The sequence below is a fragment of the Chamaea fasciata genome, unplaced genomic scaffold (genome assembly GCF_029207755.1).
Source record: "Chamaea fasciata isolate MVZ Bird 193981 ecotype frontalis unplaced genomic scaffold, bChaFas1.0.hap1 SCAF_1, whole genome shotgun sequence".
Lineage (NCBI taxonomy): Eukaryota > Metazoa > Chordata > Aves > Passeriformes > Sylviidae > Chamaea > Chamaea fasciata.
In genome coordinates this window covers 96,477,802-96,491,664 of record NW_027094086.1, presented here as the reverse complement: position 1 = coordinate 96,491,664, position 13,863 = coordinate 96,477,802, and the positions used below count along the sequence as shown (strand labels likewise).

The 13,863-nt window shown below is 41.9% G+C and overlaps 1 protein-coding gene across 1 annotated transcript in view; it reads right to left on the bottom strand.

Annotated features, from left to right (window-relative positions):
* TNS3 (tensin 3) overlaps positions 1-13,863 on the bottom strand; it is a 135,578-nt gene that overhangs the window by 30,782 nt on the left and 90,933 nt on the right. The gene's annotated exons all lie outside the window — the stretch shown is intronic.

Genomic DNA, 13,863 nt, shown 5'->3' with positions numbered 1-13,863 from the left:
TGTGTGTCCTGGTCCCAGTCACGACAGAGTTAATTTTTCCAGTACTCAGTAGGGGGCGTGGCCAGAACCTGGAGTTACTGTATACCACCGCAGGTCATTGCTGGGAGTGGGGGGAAGGGAATCTCTTCCAGGGAGAAAGGGTCCCTTCTGGTTAAGAAAGCATGGCAGAAGAAACAGTGAGGTGGTGGTAGTAGCAAGTTGGAGGGAGGGTCTCAGGTGTGGCTAAAGTCAAGCTCTTAGGTGTGCATTTTTGCATATGAATCACTCTTTCTTTCTTAGTATTGTTGCTCTTACTGTTAGTTTTCTCATCTCATGGCTGTTTTCAGTAAACTGTTCTTATCTCAACCCATGATCTTCACTTTTTAATTCTGCCAGCCCATTCAGCCCACTTGTTGAACAGGGCAGGGGACCTGGTAGATAAGGACACAATTGACGTTGAGGTACTCACAACCTTCTTCATATCAGTCTTTATCAGTAAGACAGGCCTTTGGGAACCTCAAGCCCCTGAGACCACAGAAGAAATTTGGATTAAAACATACTGTCAGTGGAGGAGAACTAAGCAAAGGAGATCTAAAACAAACTGGACATATTTGAGTCCATTGGGGACTGAGAGGTTGAACACACAAGAGCTGAGGGAGTTGGTTGATACCCTGCATGACTATTCTCAATAATCTTTAAAAGGTCTCAATGACTGGGAGAGATTCTTAAGAACAAGAAGGAAGCAAGTATCACTCATTCCTCCAAGAAAGGTATGAAGGATAATCCAGGGAATTGCAGGCTTGTTTAATCTAATCTCAGTTTTTGGAAAGCTGATGGAGCAACTAACCCTAGAAACCACTTCCAAACACATGGCAGAAAAAGGATTGAGAGTTCTCAGCATGAATCATACATATCCACTGACATAACTTTCTCTAGTAAACTGACTAGCTTAGTGGCTAAGGGAAGAGAAGTGGATGTTCCTCATATTGACTTGAGTAAGGCTTTTATTGTGGTCTTCCATAATAGCCTCTAAAACATGCTGACAAAACAAGGGTTGGATAAGTGGAAGTGAGAGCTAATAAAAACTGGCTGAATATCTGGGCCCTGAAGCTTGTGATCAGCTGCAGCACATCCACTAGAAGGCAAGTCACAGCATTATACCCCAGGACTGTTACTGGGATCAACAGTCTCCAACATCCTTCATTGAAGACACTGATAATGGGAAAAATTTTCATCAGCAAGTTTTGCAGAAAACAGAAAACTGTGAGGAGTCATTGGCAAATCAGATGCTTGTGCTGCTATTTAGAAGTGGGAGAAATGGGACAAAAAGAATCTTAAGTTCAACAAGCGGAAATACAAACTCCTGCAACTAAGAAGGAATAATCCATGACACCAGCACATGTTAGGGGCTGACTGGCTGGAGACAGTTCTCTGGAGAAGGACTTGGTGGTTCTCACGGACAATGAGCTGACCATGAGTGTAATAGATGCATTGTATAAATTTGCATATTAATGTTGTATGTGAAAAATTATACATTGAAATTAAAAAACCTAGAGTCTTGGAGGCAGTCCTAGGGTGTCTCCAAAATTCCAAAGTCTTCCTTAGTTTAGAGGTGCCACCACGACATTTGCAACATAAACAGTGGAGACGTTAAGATGACCCATTAATCAAGGGGTGGGCCACATTTTCGCAGCCACTCAAGAATCTGATATCGATCACAATGGAAATCTAGCAGTTGACTTCATCAAGTACCCCCAAAAAAAGATTCAGTGACTCTTTTTGGACTCCTTTTCAATTCTTCAAGAAATCCTTTCAAAACATCCCTCAGGGAGTGAAGAACAACATTGAGGCAGTCATTCACTGCCTCCAGGCAGAAAAACTGTATAAATTCCCTGCCCTGAGACTCTGAATTTGTGGACAATACTGGAGAGCACCCTTGTTGCTGCCTGGTTGTCCAGCCAGCATTCGATCTATGTTGTCCTGATTTATTGTGGCGTTTCGAAATTGATTTTTGAAATTGCTAAATAAATCTTTGGATTTTGAATTGGCTCTTGATCATTTATAACAATGAGCCAGCAATAAAACTCCATGGCAAAGGCAGGCAGTAGTATATCCCAGCCAGCAACACAAAGTGTTGCCAGCAGGTCAAGGGAGGTGATCCTCTCTGCTTAGCCTTAGAGGCCACATTTGAAGTTCTGTGCCTATTTACAGGCTCCTCAGTACAAAAGAGACAGAGATTTACTTGAACAAGCCCAGTACAAGTGTTGTGGTGCATCCCTGATTTCCCCTCTTGTTCCACATAATTGGTTCAGCCCTAAGGATGTTCCCCTCACTTTTCCTGCCCATCAGGTTCACCACACCCTCTATTCCAGATCCCTCTATGTCAATCCCCAGTTGTCCTAACCCCTTGCCTGCCAGTCAAGGCTTGTCCCCTCCCTTTGTTCCAGAGAATTCTATGTCACTTGGTACACAGTTGGTACCTTAACTTTGTACCCTCCCCTTTGTACCTCCCCATTGGCAGTGCCCCTTGGTACCACCCCTTGCAATCCCCACCCACAGTGTTGCCATTGGTTGTTGCATTGTACCACCCCTTGTTTAAAAACCAATGTTCCTCTGTGTCCAATGCTCTTTTCTCCCTCATCCCTTCAACACCAATAAACCCCGTTGGAACCTCATTGAGAGAGCCTCCCTCGCCTCCTTTATCGGGATCCATTGTCGCTATCTCCTTCCACAGCTTGGGGTTGTGCACTCCACAAGTTCAGGGTTGCACTCCCCAAAGGTTCAGCAGAAGGCACTGTCAGTACTCTGGCTGTTCCCCACACTCACCGGTCAGCTCCTGCTGCTAGCCACAGCTCCAGAGATCTTGAAGGTGCAGACCAACACACAATGTCACAAAGACACCATGACTGGGACTGAAGCATCTTTTATAGAAGTAGGGGCTGAGTCCCAGACAGTTGGGACTGTATGGCCCAGAGAAAAGAAAGCTCAGGGGTATATTATCACTGTGTATATAAACCAGATGAGAAGGCGTGAGTGTCTTCTGCCCATAGGATGATACAAAGACACAACTGGGGTTGAAAGGCAGTTTAGCAGCACAGAGCAGCAAATGGTTTACCTGTTGGGCTGGTTTTGGCCAGGGTAGAGTTAACTTTCTTCACAGTGGCTGGTATGTGGCTGTTTTGGATTTGTGCTTAACACAGTAATGATAATATAGAGATATTTTTGTTATTGCTGAGCAGGGCTTACACAGAGCCAAGGCCTTTTCTGCTTTTCATATTGCCACACTGGCAAGGTAGTTGGAGGTGCATGGGAGGTTGGGAGGAGACATAGCCAGGACAGGTGACCCCAACTGACTAGAGGGATATTCCAGCCCACATGACATCATGATCTATATACAAAGTGGGGGGAGGAAGGTGGGGACATTTGGAGTGATGATGTTTGTTTTCCTAAGTGACAATTACATGTAATGGGCTCTGCTCTCCTGAGGATGGCTGATCATCTGGCTGCCCATGGGAAGAAGTAAATTAATTCCTTGTTTTTTGTTGCTTTTGTGCATGGGGCTTTTGCTTTTCCCTCTTAAGCTGTCTTCATCTCAACCCATGAGTTTTCTATCTTTTACTCTACCAATTCTCTCGCCAATGCTAAGGGTTGGAGAGTGAGCAAGCAACTGCACTGGGCTTGGCTGCTGGCTGGGTTTAAACCGTGACACCTGTGGAGTTACAGTTTTCAGGTGTGACTTTGTCCACACCACACAGGCGAAGAAGCAAAATAACTGTAACCTTTATTTTCTAATAGCCTGCAAACAGCACCAGAGCAACTGGTTTCTAAACTGACTGAAATATGAAATATGTTCAACTTAATTATACTGGACATAAAATTTTAGGATATAGTTAAACAGATGCATTTAGATGAGGATTAATGTGGATGCTATTACTGCAGAGCTTTATACAGGAAGAGCTCCACCTCGTTTTTTAGAGGTACACTTAAATAGCCAGTCAAGCTCTAATGGGGATTACATTTAATTATTCTATATTAGTTTTAAAAAGTCAACACCTATTCACATAGGTCCAGGCTCAACCACACTGTTTTCCATTACAGAAGGCTATAATACTACAAATGCCCATGCATCTGAATAGCTTCATTCACCTTAATAGTCCTACTGACCTCAACACTGGCATTACTGAGACTCAGTAAGACAATCACAGATGAAACAATCCCTAATTACTGTGTCTTGAGTTGATACACTTCCAAAGAATAAGGGAGGGAGAAAAAAGAACCCAAAACCAAGGAAGCCGTGGAACAATTCCATTCCTACAAAGAGTTAAGATCACACAAATGCATCTTTTCCATAAAGAAATCTTCCCAATGTCTTAATCTTCCTTAAAAGTCACTGAAAACAAGTCAAAATGAGTATTTTTCCTTCAATTCATGGCAGAGTTTGGTTCTGTTATTACTTGAATGAGGAGTGTGCAAGGTACTTAAAAGTTATGTCTGAGACAAGAAAATCTGCAAGTTAGTGCGCTGATTATAAACTATCTGAATTCATCATACAGCACACATTGTACAGAGCAAACATTTAATTGGATGAGGGAAACAGAAAACTGCCTTTTAACAGAAACTTTTTAACCATACCACTACTCTAACTATATTCATAACAGCTAGAGAACTGAACTTTAAGGAAATACTGCAGAAATGTTTAGTGTGAAAGAGCTACAGAATCTGTATTTATCTACCAGATCAGCTACATTACGGTCATCGTCATACTGGTATAAACAGAGTCAGAAAAGCTGGCTGCACAAACCCATGTTGGTCAAGGTGTGCTGGTCATATTGTCGTATGAAGACTACTAGAGCCTCTCTGGAAACAAAACTTTGACCAGTCTCCAGAGACCAGCATTTGACAAAAAATCTCAAGTGCAACAGATGTCTCATCTCTGCACATGAACTTGCCCAGATGTTTCCCAATTACACTGCAGGTTGAGATAGTTCTGCTTCTGAATGCAAGATGTTAATGCATTCCCCACAGGAATAGGAATTAAAATCCCAGGCGTATCTCCATATGATTGCTTGTTTTCATACCTCTGTGTCTTTTCTCCTGGTACCAGACTATACAGGGGAGTCACTGGAATCCAGTTACGAAGAGTCTGGGGGCAAGAAGGGGAGAGGCACTCCTGAAATAGCTTAAAATCTCCCACTCTAATATGATCTCAACTACGGGCATAAGAATTAATCTAACGGATTTACACAGCAAATTCCACTCCTCCTTCCACAGCACTTGCTTAAATTAAGGGACCAAGGCTAGATTCTTCCCAAGTTCAGGCCTTGGATTGTTGCTATTACCTTTAGAGCTCCATACACTGCACGAGGGAAAGACCACTGTCATGCTGACAGATGCACTTCACACCCCGTTTTCACAGGTGTAAAACACTAAACCTGGAGTGAAAAGCCACTGACAACCAGGCATGTAAACTGCAGAAAAAACCACAAACTCGGTACAACTCTTTCCAGGCTAGAAACAAGTTATATATTAAAGAAATTTCCCTTGAAAGCAGCCTTGTTTTTACTTCAATTAAAAACAAACCTGCTGGATATTTCAGCTATGTCCTCTCATTGTCTGATGTAGAGTTCACTGGTCAGCTGTTAACCCTTTATCTCATGGAATCAATAATTCTGCAATTTCATAGCTTCTACAGAATTAACTAGCCTGGCACATTTGACAGAAAGCAAAGCATTAGTGCTTCTTGGTTCAGGCCCCTACCACGCCATTTATAGCTGTGAAAACACTGACAATGTAAAACTGCAGTTCCCTACTTGAAGAAGTGACATGACAAAGCCAAGATCATTTATGTTTGTATGTTCATGTTATATTCACATGCTCTTCTAGCACCCAGGTCAAACCTACGTTTACTATCACTGATGATCAACTTTCAAGGCAGGACCTTAGAAACGAGCTGGATTCTTTGCACCATACCCTAATGAAAAACGACATTAAGGAAAGAAAATGAATACTAATTGTGCCAACATGCAAGGCACAAAAATAACCAGCTCACTCTTCTACGTGGCAGCAACAGGTAAATCCTGTAAAAGTTGCAGGCTTTTTTCAGTTGTAAGCAGAAACTGCAAGGGTGTGCCAACAACACAGCCATATAAAGTAAGATCTTACAGATCAACCTGTATTTTAATCTACTAACCAAACAAAGAAAAAAAAAAGAACCCGCCCCTCTCCTTCCCCCCCGCCAAAAAAACCCCTACCGCTTAACCCACACCATGGTCCAGATAAAAGATAGGTAAAAACGTTTTCTTTTCTTGCAGCAGCTGAAGGGCAAAATCACCTCACGCCTTTAGAAACAACCATCCAACAACAGCAGGGAAGTAAAAGCAGCCTTTTCACTACCATACCTTCTGTTTTAGTAGGTTCTCACACATTTCAAACTTTGTAGTCCTTTTTATGAGAAGGTGATAGTTAATGTGGATCGTATCAGCTTGAAAACTCAAGTCAAGATCCTCAGTTACATCTTTTGGGGAAAGAGAGCTTTAACTCAGTGTTCTGCTTCCAAAACGCTGAGCTCACTACCTCACAACTTTCTGAGGCTAGCATAAAAGCTGAATGGACAGAGAAAATAAACACTGCTCTGACGTAAGCCAAAGTAATGGCTCACTTGAGCCAGTTAACAAACCAACACTTTTCCAAGTCTATTTGCACTAAAGGATTCTTACAGATTATCTATCTTCCCTTTCACTCCCTTGCTTTTCCAAATACTAAGGTGCCAGATTTAGTAAGAGAGACCAAAACTGTATCTTGCATTCAGTCAAAGTATTAAATTTACTGAAATTCTGATCTTTCAAACATGTTACATTCGGCTTTCAATTTCACAAAAATACAGTGAACCAAATTATTCCCACATATCAAACCCATCAATTTTGGTCACACTGTTCCTTCATTTTCACAGAATATGTAACAATCAATAAAGGATGCTTGAAGTCTTGTCTTCTATAACTTCAGATGCCAGGGAATGGATAAATTTTATTGTGTCTTTTGCACAATACATGCTTTCCTATTCAACGTAAGTAGTTCCACTTCTCATTTAGAAGAAATACATGTCATGTACAAACATGGAGACACTTAGGGCTCCCACGCTTCCCAAAACCCCACTAGTACCAAACAGAGAAAAGGTAACTGAATTTTCCATGTCTGTGAAAGAAAAGACAAAATTACTATTGCTTGGAGGTTCTGCTAATGCCTATTTGAGTGGATCAACTCTCTTTGCAAGTAATCAGTCTGGCTGAAACCGGGGCAAGTCATTAGGACAGTGGCTCTAGCATCCAGGTATTAACCTCTCTGCACAAAAAAAGGTCAGCTTCAGTTGCTTCATCTGAGAAGAATCTCAGTGGAATATGTATTACATGCTTAGATATTACAGAATATACAACAGCAGAGTGGCTATCTCAGAAATAAAACAGCATATCTGGAAAGGCAGTAAAGTATTTCTGAGAGACATTTATTTGGTGGAAAAAAAAATACTCAACAGTTAGAACCCAAACTGCTAGTAATTAAATGTAACGTACACTACAGTACTGAAGGTTTTTAACTTCATCCACAATAATTTACTGTGTGCATTTAGAAAGCATTCACTGTGTTTTGGGAGCCTTTCAAATGTATTTAGAATAAAAAAAAATAAAAATCATTCTTGCCTTGTGCCCTAAAGAGAGCTGTAAATCATCCATGGCGCCCCTTGAGGAGATATCCTTGGCACAGCAGTCCTCCCCAGCAAGCACTGGGTGAGGAAGGCTGGCACTTCACCACGGTCAGGGGAGACTGGCTTGCAGGCAAGATGCATGACAAAAGTGGGCGTGTATTGGTACATTCCTGTGTTCTGCAACTTCTGGCTCCCACAACAGCCTGCTAGTAACAGCCAAATGCAGCGTCTGAAGCTATGCCAGGTGTCAGTTTATCTCCAGACAACCATAGGCTGACACAATTAACTGCACCTACCCTCTGCCCATCGACCAGAACCAAAAGGATGATTTAGCAGACCACACTTTGCCCCACCCGAAGGCCCTAAAGCCTGTACTATATGGCTTCTTTTCTGAGAAAATAACTAGATCGTTTTACAGGTAACTTGGTATCATACATTCATTCAAACACCAAAATACAAATAACTCCTATTTGCTGAACAGAATTAACAACCCAGCATCTTCAAAGCTGTAAAATCCTTATTATGACTTTCTGAAAGGCTTTCTTATACTAATTCATTTCATTCTCCCAAGTTATACCAGGGGAAAAAAATGAAACTTCCCCAAGGACTAAAGCAATCAGTTGCATGTCTTTTCATGTATTTTAAAAGATCCTGCAGATGCTGTGCTACCGACTTTAAGCAAGCTTTGCTGTCTTTGGAATGCAAATCAGCTGCAGAGGCATGCCATGTCCTCAAGACTTCCAGATCACACATAACATAAAATGTGACATTTATTAAAACACTTCTTAGGAGAGAATCTCTATCAGTACATAATGCACAAACAAGAGAACCCCTATTCTGTCTCTGCATACAGCAGATCATTCAGTGGTGAAAAAAAGTCCAATAAAACAATTAGAACACAATTATTAACAAGTCCACACTGAGTTTACACAGCAAATTAGTAAAATGGCTTTAGACAGACAATTCCATTCTTATCATGGTTTATCTCATAATGGAATTTCAGACATTCACATAGCTGAATGTGACAATTTTCATCAAACTGTAAAAGTAAATCGCAATCGTTTTAGAGAAGGAAAAAAAGAACCTAGGAAACATGCAAATAAATGGTACCTTCCAATGAACAGTAATACTTTTTCAGGCAGAATGCACTGAAAGACCAAGCACCTTCCAAGAAAAGAGTAAAATATCAGCCTTGTGTGCCGAAGTTCATTATCTATTAAAATTGCTTGAAATGTTGGAGATGCAGGTCTAAGACGTCTGTGCTGAACTGAAAAGTGCCACTCATCTACTGGCAGGTACACTGCAAAGCCAAAGGAAAGGAGGCAAGGGTGAAGGTAGTCGGGGCAAACTGAGTGAAAAAAGGGACAGGCCTTGGGCCTGATTTTCTGACATTCTGGAGAAGCAAGCACAAAGATTCAGTGACATTTTCTATTTTGTGTTATGACCTTATATACTTTTTCTAAGGTGAAAGAGAGGGAAAGGAGGAGTTTAAACTCCCCTTTTCCTGTCTCAGTCCAGTTCCCTGGTGCCACAAGGAACCAGAGAGGTCCTACTAATGCAGCTTTTGATGTCAGAGGCATACTTGCCTCATAAAAGAAATGGATGCAATCGAACTGATGTTGGGACCTTCTATCAAAACTCTCACTTTGGTCCTGTTGTTCTGCTCTAAGAAAAAATCTGCCTAAATGTGACAATCTTCAATCTGTCCTCTCTTCTAGTCACTTGCCTGCAACAAAAACCTTAACCCAGCTCACTGCTGCCTGAATAACAAAAGCAAGGACTGCTTTTTGATTTTCAAGTAGTATACGTAAAGCATTTTATTTTAAAACCAGGAAAAACCTGACTTTTCAAAGCCTGCTTTTAATAACCTGGAATTGAAACTGGTAAAAGCAAATTCAGTTCTGTTTATCTTCAGTATTACAAAACACACGACTGAGAAGTGATGCTCTTGCAATTTTCTTCTTGATCTGTCTCTTGAGAACTGTGATTTAGTAACTCTCCTTTTAGGGTTGCAGTCGTTACCCAAGCATGTGCTCATACGGCCTGAATAGAAAAACTGCATTAAGACCTTAGGAACCAGGCTCTTTATTCTGGTGCATCCTGTACACTGTACCATGTAATAGTTGGCTGCTCTAAGACTCTGTTATATTTTCATGGAAAATTCACATCTGAAGTAAGAAAGTGAGAGTGTTTTACATGTGTTACAGAAATACACTTTGTCTTGGATGCACAAATTAGACGAATTACCCTTCCAATGCTAATGGGACAATAAAGTGTTTTTCTCATTAAGCAAGAAAGCAGAAAAACGATGCCATATTCCTTATTTAGGAAAGATTCATGTTTACAAAATCTTACGCCTTTTATGTTTTTGAAAAGAAATTCAGCACTGCTATAACATTACTAAGAACTCCTCGGGGGGGGAAAAAGACTCGGCCTGGACAAATTTTTTCTACGTAGACAGAAATAATGTATACTCCAGGCAGCCCTCATTTTTTCTACTTTGAAAAAAACCCACCACGCCACAAAACAAGTTACAAGGCTTCCTCAGCAGAAAAGTGACTGGACAAAACTCTCGAACCCTGCCTCATGCCCTCAATCATTCCTTAGCGATTGCAGAAAACTCTCATACTGACAGAACTCCTTGTCTGCAAACCTTCTCAGTTGCTGCATAGACTCCCAACGTTGTTACATGACTACAAAAGGCGTAACTCTTCCTCCCACTTAATTTATACAGAGCTCGCAGCAGCAGGCCGCAGGCTCCGTGAGTGCTCCCAGGTCCCCACCCCGCCAGCGGGGCGGCCCCGGTGGCCGCTGAGGCTGGTTCGCTTTAGTCAACTCCCGCCACCCTCCCCTTTCCCCGGAGTCACGTTTCGCTGCCGCTGCGGCGAGCGCTACCAGCCAAACACAAGAACAATCCACAAAACGAGTTGTCAGATTTAGGAACACGCACAAAACAGGGGCGCGGGGAACCACAAACCTACCTATGGAAGCCATCGTGACAGCTCCTCTCGCTCGGGGCTGTGCGAAATCGTCCTTCCCTCCCTCCCTGCCGCATGCTGCCTGTGGTTCACCGAGTCGAGGCAGCCGGGCGCGCCGCCCCTCCACGCAGAGACTTGGGAAAAGCTATTTCCCGCATTTGCCAGCACTCTCCGCTCTCCCTCCCATGTTAGAACTTCACCGTAAAGTGGGTTCCAGTGTCTTCGGGGAGAGAAGCACAGGCTCGCTTGTCTCAATACAGCCACCCAGATGAAGAATAGCCAGAGTTCACTTCATCCAGGCAGAAAATAATTCCCCGACATTTGTTAGATTAGGCTTCCCGCTCGCTCTTCAGCTCGACTGCCCATTCAGCCTATGCCTGTTGTGCTGACTCCGCCTCATTTGCGTTCGACTTGTTCCCCCCCCCCCCCCCCCCCCCCCCCGCTTTTCCCCGCCCGGCTCTCACAGCCTCTTCTAAGCAGAGCGCCGCTCCCAGCGGATCCCGTGCTCCGCGTAGCGCGGCGGGGGCGGAGAGCGAGGGACCAGGACACGAGCCGGGGCGACTGGGGGCTTGGGTTGGGGGGGGGGGGGGTATTTGGTTGATTTTGGAGGTCTTGTTTGGAGTGTTGGGGGCCGGGTGTTAATTCTTCTTCCCCCACTATTTGACCTCACTTGTTTCTTTCCAAGAGATGCAAGACACGGAACCGAAAACTGTCCATTCGAGCTTTTTAATCTTGACCAAAGCCCAGCTACTCTATTACACCAAACTGGCTCAACACTCTTGGATAAATTTAGCATCGAGAGCTCTGAATAAAGTCTTACTCACTTCCCAAGATCACAAAACATGTGTAACCTTACTGTGTTGCACTGAACATCCCCTTAGCATTGTTCTGGACAGGTTTTATTTACAGGTCAGGAAAACGAGTGGAAACACTGCGGCTTCACAATGAGCAGCACATTTCCTTTTCAGATTGTTCTTCAGTGCCCAGGACACCGTATTTTCTGAAAGGATGACTGCAGGAAATTACTAGATCTAGACAGAAACAAATACAACCATTTAAAACTTTCCCATAATGAATTACTCTATTGCTTTCAAATTTTTACCAGCACCATGTTTTGAATGCAAGTAAAAAACTGTCTTGATAATATTAAAATACACAAGCTGGCTTAGTTGTAGAGATGAGTACTGGTAAACTAACATTTTGCTTTCTTCCACAGACCATAATGTAAATCAAACTATTCCTTTATAAGAATATTCACTGTCTTCCTTCATTGCAGCTGCTTCTGTTAAACATGTTGCATGATTGCACTCAGAAGAACCAAATAGCAAAGGTTAGTTGTGATATACACCATATTATCAGGTAAAAAGAAGGGAAAATCCTTGCCACAAGGTCAGAAGAGATTATTATGCAGGAGTTCAGAACTGACATTAGTTACTTAGATTAATTTATTATACAACTACACTTTATGGCAGAGCCAGATGCAGTCAAACAGAGACTTCACACTCCTGTAAACAATAATGATTAGAGAAAATTTCTCACCATACAAAGCATCCCCATCTCTGCATAAAAAACACTCTAATCACAGGACCTTTAGATATCTTGTTTCTTTCCGTATTTTCAAATCTTGAAAGCTTTGCTTGTTTGGCTATTTGCACTTGCTGAATTAGAAGGGAACAAGAATAGTAACCTTTAACAATGAAGATAACAGTGGTCTGAGATGACATATGAAGAAGTAAGTGATTAAGTAAGAAACTTACTCTCCAAAGTATTATAAGGATGTAATGTAAGCAGAAACCATATAATTAGAAGTATTAATGAACTTGAGTTTTGTCAGCATTTATCAAATTCACCCTGTCTTAAGATACTTCTGCAGGGATCCTTCTAACAGGCTCAGTTAAAGGGGCTACTTATCAAGAAAATACCTCTGACATGGACAGTTAATAACAAAAGGGCACATAACAAAAATCTCATCTTTTGCTTGTCTGTCACAAATTCAAATTTCAACCAGATGAGATTTTCTTCTCCAAGAAAGAAAAAAGTCTGAAACTAAAGCCAAAAAAAGATAGAAAGGGCAAGGCTGATTGTACGCAAAAGGAGAGTTAGGAAAAGAAGGAAAGGCAGTGTTGCACGTCATGGGTGAGGAACTCATTGGGTTTAGGTCAGCACTGTGTGTAAGATACTGCCATGTCAAAAGGAGAAAGTCTGTTATTTGGCAAGAAGAACTGGTTTCATGGCTGTTCCAGGCACAGCACAGCAGTCAGGATCAGGTCTTTCAATCTCTGACAGGTGGTACCAGTGTACAGTTCTCCTAGATATAGTACGTAAGATTCCTGGTTTGATCAGAACCGTTACACTGCAAAATCTATCCAAAATAGTTTAAAATGTAGGGCTTAAATTGTAACATGCACCTTTCTCCAACAAGAACCCCTGCAGTAGAGTGGCTATGCCGTGTACTTCATCCAAACTCAGCAAACTCCGCAATTTCTGAAGGAATGCCATGCATTCCCCTGCTACTCTCATGACTGACAGAAATGTGGGAGTCAATGTCAAGTAGATTGTTCATTTCAGATTTTGTCCACAAGGTGTCTGAATATAAATGGCTTTGTGAAATAACATGCCTAACTCGGCCATAGAAAAACACAGATTAATTTGGTTTTCTCCTCTGCAAGAGGAAATAAACATGAAGAGAATTAACATAGGGGCGCATCTTCAAAAACAAAGAGCAATATGACTTTTAGACTATAAACAACTAAGTAGAACTGAATGTGTATTTCCTCTCTGTTCCCACTCAACACTGGAAGGTGTGTCATTCTGAAACTGCAGAATATCTTTAACTTGTGAATGCAGTAGACAAACCCTTCCAGACACTCAAACACAGGATCATTTTAAAACTGCAGTTTTTTTGAAAAAGCATGCTCACAGCTCTACTTTGATTTTTGGAGCTTTCTTCTTCAGCCTTCCCTCAAACTACATGGACTATTCCAGCACATCATAGTCATTAAGTGCCATGTCATATAGTAGAAGGCCTGATCCTGAAAAACTTGAAAAAAATTCATAGAATCATAACAACAGCAGTAGTTGTTCCCATGTTTTTTTTGTTAATTTAACCTTTTCCAGACAAAGTGTCTAGTGACATCTCAAAAATGCATGCTATGCACATGCGCCACAAACAAGCAACCTCAGGTATGTGTAAAAACAAACGCATCTGCC